A 15,440-nucleotide genomic window follows, 5' to 3' on the forward strand; every position below is an offset into this window, starting at 1 on the left:
TTACACAAATGCAATCGTTACTGCGAAAATTCTAACGCTAATCGTTCCGTGTAAACACACCATCGGGCAGGCTCAGGTCTGTCTCAACCCGGATGTTCTGCATTTGATTACCGGAGGCTGAAGAAGTTGGATGCAGCCCTGAGGCTGCTGTCACACATTGCAGCTCTTTTGGGAAAACTGCCACAGAAGTGGATCCAGTACGGAGTAGAAGTATAAGTCCTTCCTTCATAGTTTCCATTCCTTTTGAACCTTGTTTCTCTTTGCCTTAAAGGGGTATTCCATTCAAACATAACTTTTCATATGTTGCTGCTCATGGTAATACTAACAATTCCTTCCATACTTGTTATTATCTATTTAGTCTCCTTCCCCAGTTCTGAGCTGCTGCTTTCTGCTGAAGACACAAAAATCTGTGTGTAAGCCTTTCTCTATGTCTCCCCCTCCTCCCCCTCCCTTCTGAGACAGCTGATGTAAACAAGTCCCTGATTGGATTTATCTCAAACACTGTAGCTTCTTCATAATGCTGAAAGGTCAAGTTTCTGAACTTGAACTCATTGTGGTTAACCTTCAGAGCATAACAAAAAGCTACAATGTTGCAGATAAAGTCAGCCAGGGACTTGTTTACATCAGGTGTCTCAGAAGGGAGGAGGGGGGGGGGAGACAGAGAGAAAGGCTTACACACAGATTTTTGCGGTTTCAGCAGAAAGCAGCAGCTGAGAACTGGGGGAAGGAGACTGAATAGATAATAACAAGTATGGAATTAATTGTTAGTCTCAACATGGGCAGCAACATATCAAAAGTTATGTTTGATAACTATATAACAGTGTCAGCAGTTTGGAACCTGAACTGCAGTTGACAAATTCCCTTTATATTAAAATTAATTATATTTAGGAGGGCTTGTACCCATGCATTAGGGTATGTTTATGGAATCCATGGCAGAAATCGAAGGCATGGGCTTGGTTATCTTCCAAGGATTTGTGACTTATATGCTACAGATATGGGCCAGAATACAGAATAGGACTACTCTGCATCCATTGTACCTTACATGGAATCCACATGGATCCCCTGTCAAACAAATTATATGTTTTTTTTTTATGTCACAGACTTCTAATCTGTGTTGTAGTGTAAACCACTTTGTAGTTCTAATCGACACTAGGAAACAATAGGAGTAGATACCACATGGTGGCATTCCAGTTCAGCTGCTGTATGTCCTGCAGGAAGTGGTGTATTCTTTTCAATCTGACACAGTGCTCCCTGCTGCCACCTCTGTCCGTGACAAGAACTGTCCAGAGCAGCAGCAAATCCCCAGAGAAAACCTCTTCTGCTCTGGACAGAGGTGGCAGCAGAGAGCACTGTGTCAGACTGAAAAGAATACACCCCTTTCTGCAGGACATACAGCAGCTGATAAGTACTGGATGGCTTGAGATTTTTTAAATAGAAGTAAATTATATAAGTAACTTAGAGGAATTTATATAATTTTCTGATACTAGTTGATTTGAAACATTTTTTTCCCTTCTGAGTACCCCTTTAACACAGTATTCAGTATAAACAGATGGATGTACAGTAGTACAGCCCCACAGGTTTTGTTCACATTCGATATTTAGAGACCCAAAAAATGGCCCATTTTAGTAGCAAAATACATTTTCAGATATCTTTTGTTTTTGATCTTTTTATTTTTATTATTTTTCCTTATGGCAGCTACAGCAAATGCTTATATGTGATTTGCACACCATAAATGTCCAGAAACATGTCGGAAATGGCTGGATTTTGTTTAGACAGTTTGACAGATATTTTCCATAGAAGTCAATGCAATTTAGTGTGACCAAATAGATCTTTTTTATTTCAAAATTCTGAGTGTGAACATAGCCTTATACTCCCTTGATGTCAGTCACATTTACATATATCAACTCTTTCATTTTTTTTTTCTCAGCCACAACATGATATCATCTTTCTGAGGAGTAAATGCCTCTAGTGTGACCCCACCCAAGCCTAGGAGCCATTATTCAGCCAAATAGTCACACAAGCAGTTCCTCTTATTGTGTTACAAGTGGAATGTAAGATATGAAGACAGCAGGTCACATGGAGCAGCCCGGGATCAATCACTATTCTCGGCTCTATGCACATACCCCAACAGTAGTTTCATGTGTCACAGGCGTACGAGAAGAAGTCGTCTTGGCTTGGCATGTGCTCCATGTGCATAGAATGTAATTTTATTTTTCTCTTCCAGGAGAAGCATCAAACTCCCTATAGTTCCTTGGAGAAACAGAGAACAGAACATGATTGTAAGGAATGACTGTGTTTTGTTTCCCTCATTCTTGTTCTATACTGTCGTGCAGCCATTATAATAAATAGGTATAGTATAGTATAGAGAATTTATTGCGGTGATAAAAACATCACGAGCATAAGAAGTAACCCCACCCAGAATATAAAAATCCCTTATTGATCTCTTAAAGGGGTACTCCGGCGCGGCCGTATTTTTCAAATCTGGCCAGGGAGGGGGTGGTTATGGACGGCGGAGGTCACTTATCTCCCCGGTTCTAGTGTCGGGTCCCGGATCGCGGCGCCCCGTACCCCCGTCCCGCCGCCACTTCCTGGTCTAGTGTGGCAGCTCAGACCCGGAAGCGGACGGGGGTACGGGGCGCTGCGATCCGGGACCCGGCACTGGAACCAGACGCATCTTTGTTTCCATTCAGATGTTAAAGTATTACTCATTTACGTGATTCTCGAGTACGGCAGTCCTGATGACCGCTGGGTCACCTCCGATCACTGCTTCCTGGTGCCATCATGACAGTGTTGGCACGCCACCGATGTTCTATTAATCACTTATCTTCAGCATAGGGTATCAATACATTTAACCTGGAAGCCTCTTTTAAGGATAGGTTCACACACAGGAAAATAAAAGTTGACTACTACCTTAAAGGGCAACTCCAGTGAAATTTTTTTTCTTTCAAATCAATTGGTATCAGAAAGTGCCAGAGATTTGTAATTTACTTCTATTAAATAAAATCTCAAGCCTTCCAGTACTTATCAGCTACTGTATGTCATAGACATAGATATAGACAAGTAGGACATACAGTAGCTGATAATTACTGGAAGACTTGAGATTTTATTTAATAGAAGTAAATTACAAATCTCCGGCACTTTCTGACACCAGTTGATTTGAACGGGAAAAAACAATCACAAGAGTTGCCCTTTAATTCTGAGTGAAAGTAAAAGTGCGTAAACAGATGCAAAACAAAAAAAGGCTGTACTTAATAAAAGCAGGTCATAAATCTAGGTCCATTATTTGGGCGGTTGTAATTAATTACAGCTGTAATTCTATAAAGTGTGCACTGCCCCGCAAACTCCCATTGGAGTGCATTATTATATTGAAAATACAGCTGTATTTTTACCTCTGAATTTTGGCTGTATTATACTTATTTAATTTATGGTGTGTGAACATAGCCTAATTCTTACCATAGAACTCTTGTGTGTCATGTCAAAAGTTTTTTTTATATTGACAGCTACAGTTTAAGTTGCTCAGCCAATCACTGGCCAAGACAGGACAGTGCCACACCCAATGATTGACTGAGCAGCCTGTCACTTCAGAGACTGTGGTGAGTGGGCAGAAGCTAGAAGAACACCAGAGAGTGTGGTCAGGTATGTATAAAGTTTATCATTTTTTACACTGTTGGCTGCATATCACTATTCCACCTAGTGATGTGCAGTCGATGGCGAATGATTTTTCAACTTGTTAAAAGTCAATGATCACTTCTTTAGCTGATCGCTGTCTTTATTACACAAAGCGATAATATGCAGAATAGACCTGACTGGGCAGATTATCGATTATCGCTGAGTGTAATAGGGCCTTCAGATCGATATATATATATATATATATATATATATATATATATATATATATATATATATACACTTACTGTGCATGTATATAATTATCCTTACAATCCAGACGGGAAGGAAAAAAGAACAAATTCAAACTAAATATTTTTAGATTCCTCTTCTCTGGGGCTATGTTCACACTGCGTATGAATCCGTCCGTAGTGCGAACCGCGAATATACGCACGTAGTTTTGAGGTTGATGCGTTCGCTTGAAAGTATACGATATACGCCCGCACAGTGCACACTACGTATGAGCTTACGGCCGGATCGTATACGGCGCCGTGAAAAATGAACAAGACCATTGTTTGAGGACGGAAATGTTCCAACTCACGGCCGTGGATTTCCATGCGGTCCCATACGGAGTACTTATTTCAGCCAAATTGAACTTGATTTTTCGATCCAAAAGGTTCTGTGAGTTTTATTGGGCTGGGTGAAGATTTCCAAGTAAATGACCTGCCTCAGATCGCTTCGAAACAAGCTAGGGAAGCATAACTGTACTACGGGCGTATGTTCGGGGTTCATACACATCGGGCAGCATGTCTATTTTACCCACGGCCGTAGTTTCAGCTGCACATGCACGGCAGTGTAAGACCTGCGTACGGATTCATACGCAGTGTGAACATAGCTTAAGGCTGCATTTACACGTTCTGGGAAGTTGTCCGTGTGCAGGGACAATTCTACAGCCCATTGCTTTCTATTGGGCTATTCTGACGTTCCATGATTTCACTCACTGATCCATGATCCGTTCCGTTTCAAAATAGGACATGTCATAACTCGGAACGGAACAGATTCCCCATAGAAATCAATGAGATCCATGTTTTTCTCGGATGTACACGGATGTGATGTAATCAATGTAATTTAAAATGCTTTAGAACAGATCCGTGAGAAAAAACGGATACAAATCAGATGCAAAACAAACTGTTTTGCACTGATCACGGAGGTAGCTAGCAGGCCACAATCCCGGACCGGGAAAAACACTAAACGTGTGAATGCAACAAGTACTGGAGGAGTAGTAAGCCGTGGGCCCTCATGCAGTAAGTTGTCACAGTTCAATGTATAAGACCGGTGGGATTTTGGGTGGCGTTTTTCTGGCCTCCAAAAAAATTGCCGGAAATCCTGCCAAAGATGACCTTGAAGGAAGATTATGAAGTGCTACAGCCCCTCCATTCAACTGGTTTGCAGGAGCCTCAAGAAATTATTTTCCGGCGATCGTTCTTACCTTCTTGACAATTAAAACTGTGCCCAGTGAATTGTTATTCCCCATGACTGATTTCACAGCGCACCTTTACACAAATGAACTTCCAGATCTTTAGTTGACATTTTGTCTTATCAATGCCAGTCTGCACAGTGACAGTCCTCGGAAAAAGGTTACTGTGTTACCCAGCGCCCACATTAATCATGTATATAGCTCTGTGCACTTTTGATTGGCACTTTCAATCTACTGCGAGATCTCGGCACAAAGTAAATGTTAAGCATGGAAAGTTACTGAGTCTCATAATGTACCGTACAGTTGTCTCGGTAGACTTTCATTGTGTGATAAAATTCCATTAGTATATCCTTATCCTAACTAACTGTTGAATTTGCTTGTGTCCTATCACTGCTTGTATGAACAAATACAGGAGGGGTCAATGAGTAACAGCAGTGGACTTGCAAAACAGACACTCCTAGTCAGGGCAGCTAATGCATGCCGCAGTCTGTATTGTGACCTTGGCCAAGTCCTGTGTTCCAGCTTGTGCAATGCATAATGTGAACTTGCTGCAGCAAATCACTACAATGTATGTCATTAATCTTAATGGTCCGTGACTGTACAGACCCAGCCAATGTTCTGCCATCAGCCCCATCCTGACTATTCACATTATACCGACTGTACTTTGTTGTGTAAAACTTTTGTCTCCATATTAAGGCCACATTCACACAACGTATATTTTCATTAAACAATGGGCGGCCAATTGCATTAAACTCTATGGAATCCCGGCCGGAGTGTATACTGGGATTTCATGCGGCCGCACAAAAAACTGACACGTCAATTTTGTGCGGACGCTTTTCATTGAATAGCAGCTGCACGAAATTGGCTGTGCAGACAATGTAAAGTGCGGCTCTGGACGGACTTTACATTGTCTGCAATGGCTAATTACAAGGCGGGCACATCTGAATGTTGTTGATCATTGATTTAGATCTGAACCTAAAATTATTGTTAATCGTTTGCTAATTGTTCGCTGTAATTTCACATTTGTTCACTCAAGTTCCGCATTTTCTCACTAATCGTTCAGTGTAATTGCACATTGTTCATTGTTTTGCTGGGATCAGAAGGAATAAACGATCATAGTAACGATCGCAATAACGATCGTAGTAACGATCGTAACTAACGACTATCGTTCTGTGTAATATGGTGAAGGATTTCAGGTTAACGATAAACAATCTAGTTTGTGATCGTTTATCGTTAGTCGTTAATCGTTAAAAATCGTTCCGTGTAATAGGACCCTCACAGCCACCAATAGATAGAATGAGTGGAAAGAAACACTCAGCTAAGAGTTTCTCTTCAAGTGTCCCTCCTGGATGCAGGAGATGCTTCCACAGCCTTTCTACAGAGTCCATTTGCTGCATCGAGGAGAATGATGTAGAGTGAAGCACTTAGCTGAGGGCTTCTCCCTGCCACAGACTGATCAAAACGTTTGACATGCAGCTGTACAAAGTGCAGTTTGGTAACATCACCATGCAAAAGAACTTTACACAATGTCTCAGCCGAACAATATAGCCTTTGTTAACCGTGCTTGACATAGGCTGTATTGTTCAGCCGAAACATTACACCTGTCAATATAGACCTCTAAAATTCATTTGTATTACTGGCGCTGTTGCTGAACTACACTTTTTTTTTTTTTTTTTTTTTTACAGCTGCTGATTGGTGAGGACAAGAGGGCCAAATCTCCCTTGGAAATGCAGAATCTCCACTATAGGTGCCGTTTCCACCACATTTTTCTGGCACAGCTTTTAATGACATATTGACATGTTGAAAGTTTGTTTTAAATGACAGTGACACTTCATGGAAAGAATACTGTCTCCAAGGGAAAAGTACTCACAGTAATAAGCATATGGTCAATGGTCAGAGTTATATGATGGCATTAAAAAAACACACAGTTAAATTGCCTATCGCCTTGTGTAATAGAAGACATGAACAATGTCAGCTGATCGCTGTCTGTCCTTGTCATTCAACATGTTAAAAGACAAAGGACTGAGATAGCAACGATCTCCTGCCCTCACTCCGTGTAATAGGAACGGCAGCAGCAGACCGCCGCTATCTCCTATGGGCTTCTCGGACGATCTAAAGATCTGGAGATGTGCTTAAGAGTCAGTTTGTTTTTTGTAGACCTTTTAGTCTTAAAGGAGACCTGTCACCCCCCGTGCCGGGGTGACAGGCTCCCGACCCCCAGGTAGATCCCCTTATACTTACCTCATGTCGCTGAGTCCCGCTGCCGGAGCCGTTCCAGGGACGGAGATATCCTGGTGAGAATGAATGGAGCCGTGCGCGCGCAGCAGAGATGAGTCCGGCTCCATTCATTCTCTATGGACGCTGGACCCATCTCCACAGCGCGCGCGCCGGCTTCTCACCGGGATATCTCCGTCCCGGGACCGGCTCCGGCAGCGGGACTCGGCGAAATGAGGTAAGTATAAGGGGATCTATCTGGGGGTCGGGAGCCTGTCACCCCGGCGCGGGGGGTGACAGGTCCTCTTTAAGTTATTTAATCTACTCCTGGTATCACAATCTTCTATCAAGAAGGCCATATAGTTGAGATAAGCTTGACATTTTTTTCAAATTGTTAGCCAGAGCTGTTGTTACAATTCTTTATTGTAAGTCTGGCAGCAGCGAGCATGTGAGTGCAGGGGGGGGGGCACAGGAAGGTGCGGGGGGGGCCGCCCGTGTGATTGCTAGATTGTCCGAGCAGCCCATAGAGGATAGCGGTGGTCTGCTGCTGCCGCTCCTATTCCACGGAGTGAAGGTAGCAGATCGCTGCTAACACAGTCGTTTGTCTTTCAACATGTTGAAAGACAAATGACAGCAACGATCGTCCATGTCAGCTGATCGTTGCCTTCTATTACACAGGGTGATTATCTGCCATGGCCAAATACGGCCGATTATCATTCCGTGTAATAGGGCCTTTAGTTATTCAGTCTCTTGGTATCCACTGGATGCAAACAGATCTGCTGCATTGGATGAAGCAGGCCGCTCTGGCCCTACATGCCCTCTTCTGCCCACCTATTGGTCCTTCCCCACACAGCAATGCCACAAGTCAGCTCTTAGTGCCATAACAATGCCCCCTCACTGACATCAAGCAATGTTCTGCCTTAAAACCTTGGATCCTGGCATTATGTGGATGTTACTTAGATATCTCTCACCTAAACATTGTACAGATCAAGTCACTTCCCTTTCATGGAAACCTTATTCCCCAATTGTAGTGTCCCGGAACCAATGTGCTGTTACTGTATCTGATTCTCTTCCAATCGGCACTGAAAGTATTGCCCAAAAGGTTCCTTGCCCTCCCTGCCACTCTTGCATCTGTAAAACACGACATGGAGAGAGAGGAGCGGCCGCACATCCCACATATGGCTGACACTAGTGCCGCTAGGCCTATTTGTTGTACTCACTTTTGGCTACAAGATGACACCAATGATTATTATAGATGCCCCCAGTGTAATGATGTGCCCTCTCCTCAGTGAGGCCCCTCCATTAGAATCAAGCCTGACTGCGATATCCCCTACCCTTGGTGACGTAGCCGGGCTTAATTCTAATGGAGGCACGTCACCAAGGATATCATTACACTGGGGTGCTGGGCCCACCTCCAGTGCATAAAGTGGGCCGGTGCACATGAAGAATACCGGAGCCAAGCACGGGAACCAGGCAGGATTTTGAAAAATTGATCCTGGCACCGGGATCCCCATGCAAGGTAGTGCAAATAAAGAAAATTTAAAAAATCACTTAGGAAATGGTGCATTCAATTTAGGAAGGGGCAACTACCAGCGCAGGAGAATTCACCTGTCCATATCTAGAGGGAATTATTTAGTATCCTCAGGAAAGAATTGCCCCCAGTGGTTGGAAAAAGAGCAAGTAGCCGATTTGCCTCACTGACATTTGGTCAATCGCTTTTGTGACTTCAAGGGATTACCTCCATCTGGTTGTTTAAGCCTGGGGCCCGTGTTCCTAGATCTGGCACTCTTTCGGCAAGACGCACCAGTTTCTTCTTATCAGTAAAGTCTCCACAGTCTCCCAACAGAATTCTGTACTTTCTGGACAGGTCCCCTTGGTAACCCCCTTAGTCCTCTGTATAGTCAAGTCAAGTTTAACTATCTAAAAGACTGTTCTATTCAAGTCGGTTAACCAACATATTCACCAGTCACCTTATATCGCTGGTAGTCATCTCCAAGTGTAAACCACTACTGTAGTCAACCCTGTGCATAAGACTGTGCTGTCACTTTAAGAAGTATTTCAAGTAAAGCTATTCAAGTGGTTAAGTTATCCAGGACTCTGTCTTCACTTAGTCGCACCACAAGGGATTATAACCTTAACGGGCATGACAAGTGTTGCAGCAGTACCTCAACCAGCCCTAGCTAATACGATTTGGCTACATCTAGGTATAGGAGGATAATAACCTGGCCACACTGCAGAAATTGTTCAGAAATGATGAACATGATAAAGTGATGAAAAAGTTGGCTTGGCCTCCAAATACACCGTATGTCAATCTGATCGAGCGTCTGTTGGGTGTGATGGAAAAAAAAATTTGATCCTACAAGTAGTCCACAATTTTGTTTCCTGGAAAAAAAATATTAGAACCTTGACGGAAGACGACAGAGGCCCAAGTACTTTTATCTCAATATTCCTTTTCTTTAGATTCAATGCATTATTTTTATATATTACAATTTTTTTTTAACAAGAAAACAGTTGATGTAAGGAAATTTGCAATTTTTTTATGATGATTGTCATACATAAGTAGGACACGGCGGCTATTACATTGTGTCCTATGTAAATGAAAACATGTAATCCTCAAGATGAGTCAGTCAGGGTTAGTGGCATAATAAACGATAAAACATACAGAGTACAGCGGAAGTGATATGTATTCTTATAATGAGACACACACAGATAAGGAGACGAGCCATGTCGTATAGTTAAATAATACTTGACGTAAATAGTTTCTTACAGAATAAAATGTACCGTAATACGACTTTATTAACAAGGTGTTAGATTGTACACATCGTAAAATCTATTGCTTGTATCCTTTTGTACCAAACCAAATCTTTACAGGATTTTTCCAGTTCTATGTAAATATTGCTTAAAGGGGTTTTTCCACTTACAACTTAAGACAGACAGAGGAGAGGTTGAATGAGTGATCAATAGGGATCTAACTGCTGGGACCACCAATGATCACAGTATGTTGTTCACAAGTGGCCTGTCTAAATAGATGGGTAATTCGCCCGTGTGATCGCTGCCCTTTTCACTTGCATGGAAAATACAGCAATAGTCAGGCTTACCCACAGAACAATGCAGCAGCATCAGGGGGTCTCCACGGTCAGAGTCTGATTTGTCAGCTATCTGAGGGTCCTAGCAAGCTGTCACTTGCTATGGTTGAATATCCCTTTTACACAGAATAATTAAGCAAATTAAAGGGGTCTTCTGCCTTAAAAGCCTTCAAATATCCTTTCAGAATTTCTCTTCCCCCACCACCCTCATTTTTAGCCAGACCAGGGAACAGATACAAAGGGTGTCTCTTGTCCAGTGTAATTCCTTCTTGTGGTCTATGGTGGCGCTCTAGCGGAGTTGATTACTTGATGACAGACAGAATTGATAAAATTCCAGAAAATCACATTGTATGATTTAAAAAAAAAATATTTTTCATTTTATTGCATGAAATAGGTATCCGATCTCCCACCAAGCAGCGATAGTTCTGCCTCTCACAGATCTCTTAGCTTTTCTGTAAGAAGCTCCTCCTACTCAGCGCTCGTTACCTGTATTAATTGCACCTCTGCAGGTCTACAATTTTGCCCCTGGTGTCTAGGGATGGTCCGAACCTGCCGAGGTTCGGGTTCGTACGAACCCAGACTCTCGGCAATGATTCCCGCTGTCTTAAACCTCCGTGCAGAGGGTGGATACAGCGGGAGGACCGCCTGCAAAACCGGGATACAGGCACAGCCATAGGCTGTATTCCAGTTTTCCAGGCGGTCTTCCCGCTTTTTCCACCCTCTCCACGGAGGTTTAAAACAGCGGGAATCATTGCCGAGAGTCCAAGTTCGTATAACCTTGGCAGGTTCGGCCCATCCCTACTGGTTTCCTTAGACAGCTCTTTGGACTTGGACATGGTGGAGAGCATGGGTGGGCACAGACTGCATACGGCCCCTGTGCAAAAAATGTGCTTGGGCCCCCATAACTACACCATTCCCCCATACTCCTCCCATACAGGGTACATATTATATTGCACATTTTTTTACTGCAATAAGAAGAGATGCAATACAGCTGGGGAGAGCATGCCAGGCCTGCTCAGCCAGTCAGTGGCCATAGTGGGGTCCCGCCTTTTCCACTGAATGGCTAAGCGGGCCTAACACGTCACGTCCTAAGTCGCCAGAAGGTCAAAAAGCTGCCATTACTGGGGGTTCAGAGCTGCGGGACACCAGCGCTGGATCGGGGGCTGGTGAGAGCATGTTACTTCTGTGGTATCCCACCACGGGTGTTGCTATTGGTTACACCCTTCGCAAAAGTACTTTCTTGTAAATAAGTGGTGATGTAGTAGTGATAAAGTTTCACCACAAGATGTCACTATAGTAAGTATATGTACTTAGTTGCTGCATAGCTGAAGTATGGAAAGGGTTATTGTTTGCTTATTTGTCACATGGATCTGTGAACCAATGAGAGTGTCTTCTTCTATCCTATCATCTCTTTATTTACTTCTTCTTATGCACTCTTCACCCATTCACAGTCCAAGTGTACTGGACAGTTAACCTTCAGCAACTGTCTATTGGTGAATGCTCGACTCTTTATCTCAACATATACATTCATTATCTCTCACTGTCTAAGCACCCCAATTTATGAGGTTTTTACACCGTTTGAGCTGCATACACCCCATCTATCCACGCTAGTGATTGTGCTACTTATCAGCTGGTGCCGGTTGGATCTGTCTCACCCAGTATATTCTTTCTTAAGTATTCTTCTATTTCTACCTCATCCTCCAATATTCCCCACAAAGCACAGTACTACTTGGGTTGGAACTCTCACGACATTCTCCTCTCTGTTCCTCTGATTCTTCTTTGTACCTCTCAGCACGCAACCCAGTCAGCACGACTGTACCGCTGTCTACACTCTCACCACAGATCTAGATCCTGAACTATTAAGGGTAAAAGTATCCTGTCAAGGTAAAGCTGTATGTTCTGCTGCACACTAGTACCTTCAGAGTAAACAAGATTTTATTTATGGTTAAGAGACTCTTTGATTCTTCGTCCCGCACCAGCACAAGCATACACACACTCCTTGGGACATTTCCCCTTTCTGTGGGTGGCAGTGCCAATAGTCCGGGTGGGTCACTACTCCACTCCACACCACCATGATAATAACCTCTGGAACCCCATAGCAGCCCAGTAGGTCACTGACCAAAGGGGAAAAAGGTGTATCCGACCCTCTAAAATAAAAGCAGGTGAGCCATCATACCTGTGTGCCCAACCGGCACTGGCGTAACACCCTAGGGTCCGGCTACATCTTGGCCACCACACTCCATCACCTAACAAGTGACCAGCCGTACCACCTCCATACCAACACGGGGGTGGCACACCACACTGCTTTCATCTTCCCCCTCCCCAGCACTCTGCCAAAAATCACCACAGCCCTTTAAAAGCAGAGGAAATGAAAAACAATCTGATTAACTGCATTAATAAATACATGTTACTTATATCCACAGCATTAAATTTGCAGCATGAAATTAGTAGTGGATAAAGTACACTTAGAAAAACAAGACCTCTCTTTACAGTCATCAGGCTGTGTTTACACATGGGGTTTTCCATGCGTTTTTCATGCAAGACGACCCCATGCACTTGCATTATAAGACCATGTCGTTCACATGACAAAGGAAAGAATGTGATAAGTTTGCCCTTCTCAAGGCTCATTCTAGCAATCAGTCTGGATGTGAACACTTAGAACCCGACAATTAAAACTTTTTCTATGTTTCTATGAGATATCAAGAGAATTTTTGACCTGTCAAAAGTTTTGATTGACCATGTCAAAAAGTTTCGTTCGGTGCCTCTACATAAACCCGGTGAGCCCATGCTGGTGGGGAATTACATAACATTGTAAGATACTGATCTTAATAAATCTTAATAATAGAGTTATTTAGAAGATATCTTCTTTTACATTTTTACAATGAACTCTTCTCTTTATAATATAACTATTCATGCGATACAGACACCTGCACACAGTTAGGGATTAGATGGTTTTCTAAATCTCATAGTTAGACTCTCTGTGAATAATGGATAAAGCTGATATAGTTCGCCTTCATAAAAGAATGACTCCGGCTTATAGTTATGGGTTTTAAATAAGCTACTGAATTTAAACAATAGGATGGAATAGCTGGAGGAAGTCACTTTGAAGTCAATCTTAAAGGGCGGGTCTAGATTTGCAGAAAATACTGTGATGATTTTTTTTTTTAGCCTTACAGAAAACAAAGAGATGAAGCAGATGGCAGGGTTATGTTTTCTTATTCACACATTGGATGTGATACAAGGATACTGCGGTATTTTTAATTCATTGGATTAAAGAGGTTATCCCAAGATGAAAAGTTAACTATTTACTGGGTAGTGGATAACTGATAGCTGATTGGTGAAGGTGCAACTGCTGGGACACCTACCAATCAAGAGAACGTAGGTCAATAGTCCTCTAACTGATCAGTGAGGGTATGACTGCTGGGACACATCCAATTCAAGAGATAGAAGGTCAGTCATCCTCTTGCTGATCGGTGAAGGTGTGACTGCTGGGACACCTACCAATCAAAAGAACATAGGTCAAAGGTCCTTTAGCTGATTGGTGAAGGTGTGACTGCTGGGACACCTACCAATCAAAAGAACGTAGGTCAAAGGTCCTCTAGCTGATTGGTGAAGGTGTGACTGCTGGGACACCTACCAATCAAAAGAACATAGGTCAAAGGTCCTCTAGCTGATTGGTGAGGGTGCAACTGCTGGGACACCTACCAATCAAGAGAACATAGGCCAATAGCCCTCTAACTGATCAGTGAGGGTGTGACTGCTGGGACATCTCCAATTTAAGAGATAGAAGGTCAGTCATCCTCTTGCTGATCGGTGAAGGTGTGACTGTTGGGACACCTACCAATCAAAAGAACATAGGTCAAAGGTCCTCTAGCTGATTGGTGAAGGTGTGACTGCTGGGACACCTACCAATCAAAAGAACGTAGGTCAAAGGTCCTCTAGCTGATTGGTGAAGGTGTGACTGCTGGGACACCTACCAATCAAAAGAACATAGGTCAAAGGTCCTCTAGCTGATTGGTGAGGGTGCGACTGCTGGGACACCTACCAATCAAGAGAACATAGGGCAATAGCCCTCTAACTGATCAGTGAGGATGTGACTGCTGGGACATCTCCAATTTAAGAGATAGAAGGTCAGTCATCCTCTTGCTGATCGGTGAAGGTGTGACTGTTGGGACACCTACCAATCAAAAGAACATAGGTCAAAGGTCCTCTAGCTGATTGGTGAGGGTGTGACAGCTGGGACACCTACCAATCAAAAGAACGTAAGACAATAGTCCTCAAGCTGATCAGGTAGGGTGTGACTGCTGGGACACCTACCAACTCAAGAGAACGTAGGCCAATAGTCCTCTAGCTGATCAACGAGGGTGTGACAGCTGGGACACCTACCAACCAAGAGAACAGAGGTCAATCATCCTCTAGCTGATCATTGGTAGGTGTCCCAGCAGTTGCACCCTCAATCAAGAGAACGTAGGTCAATCATCCTCTAGTTAAAGGAGCAGCAACATACATACTTGACCTCAACTTCATTCATTCCCTGTGAGGCTTCTGAACATTGCTGAGCACCGAACTTGACTGTGTTAAGATATCCATTAGACAGTAAGTAGAGTGATGAACAAGTATGCACACTGGTGCTTCATTCACTCAGAGGGAAATTATCCTTATTCTCGTCTACCCATGTACCAGGTTGTGCTACATCACTATTAGTGAACCATGCCTAATTGGATGTTCCTCTTATGGTACAGCATACTTAGTTTTGCTACTTTAACATTACTAAACATTTGCTCATCTGACTACTTTTCTGTGTTACCAACTACTGTACAACGTACCTGGCTCTGCTGCATTATCAATATTGAGCTTGGGCTCGTTTGTCTTCACTTTGTATAACCCAATACCTGGCTCTGATAGAATCGCTGTCACCAACCCTTGGCTAGTCCAACAATTTACAATGCATTCAGAAAGTCTTCAGATTCTTTCACTTTTTCATCATTCTGCACTCAATAACCCATAATGACATTATAAAAAAAAGAGTTTAGACATTTTTGCTAATTTAATAAAAA

The sequence above is a fragment of the Dendropsophus ebraccatus genome, chromosome 12, assembly GCF_027789765.1.
Source record: "Dendropsophus ebraccatus isolate aDenEbr1 chromosome 12, aDenEbr1.pat, whole genome shotgun sequence".
NCBI lineage: Eukaryota > Metazoa > Chordata > Amphibia > Anura > Hylidae > Dendropsophus > Dendropsophus ebraccatus.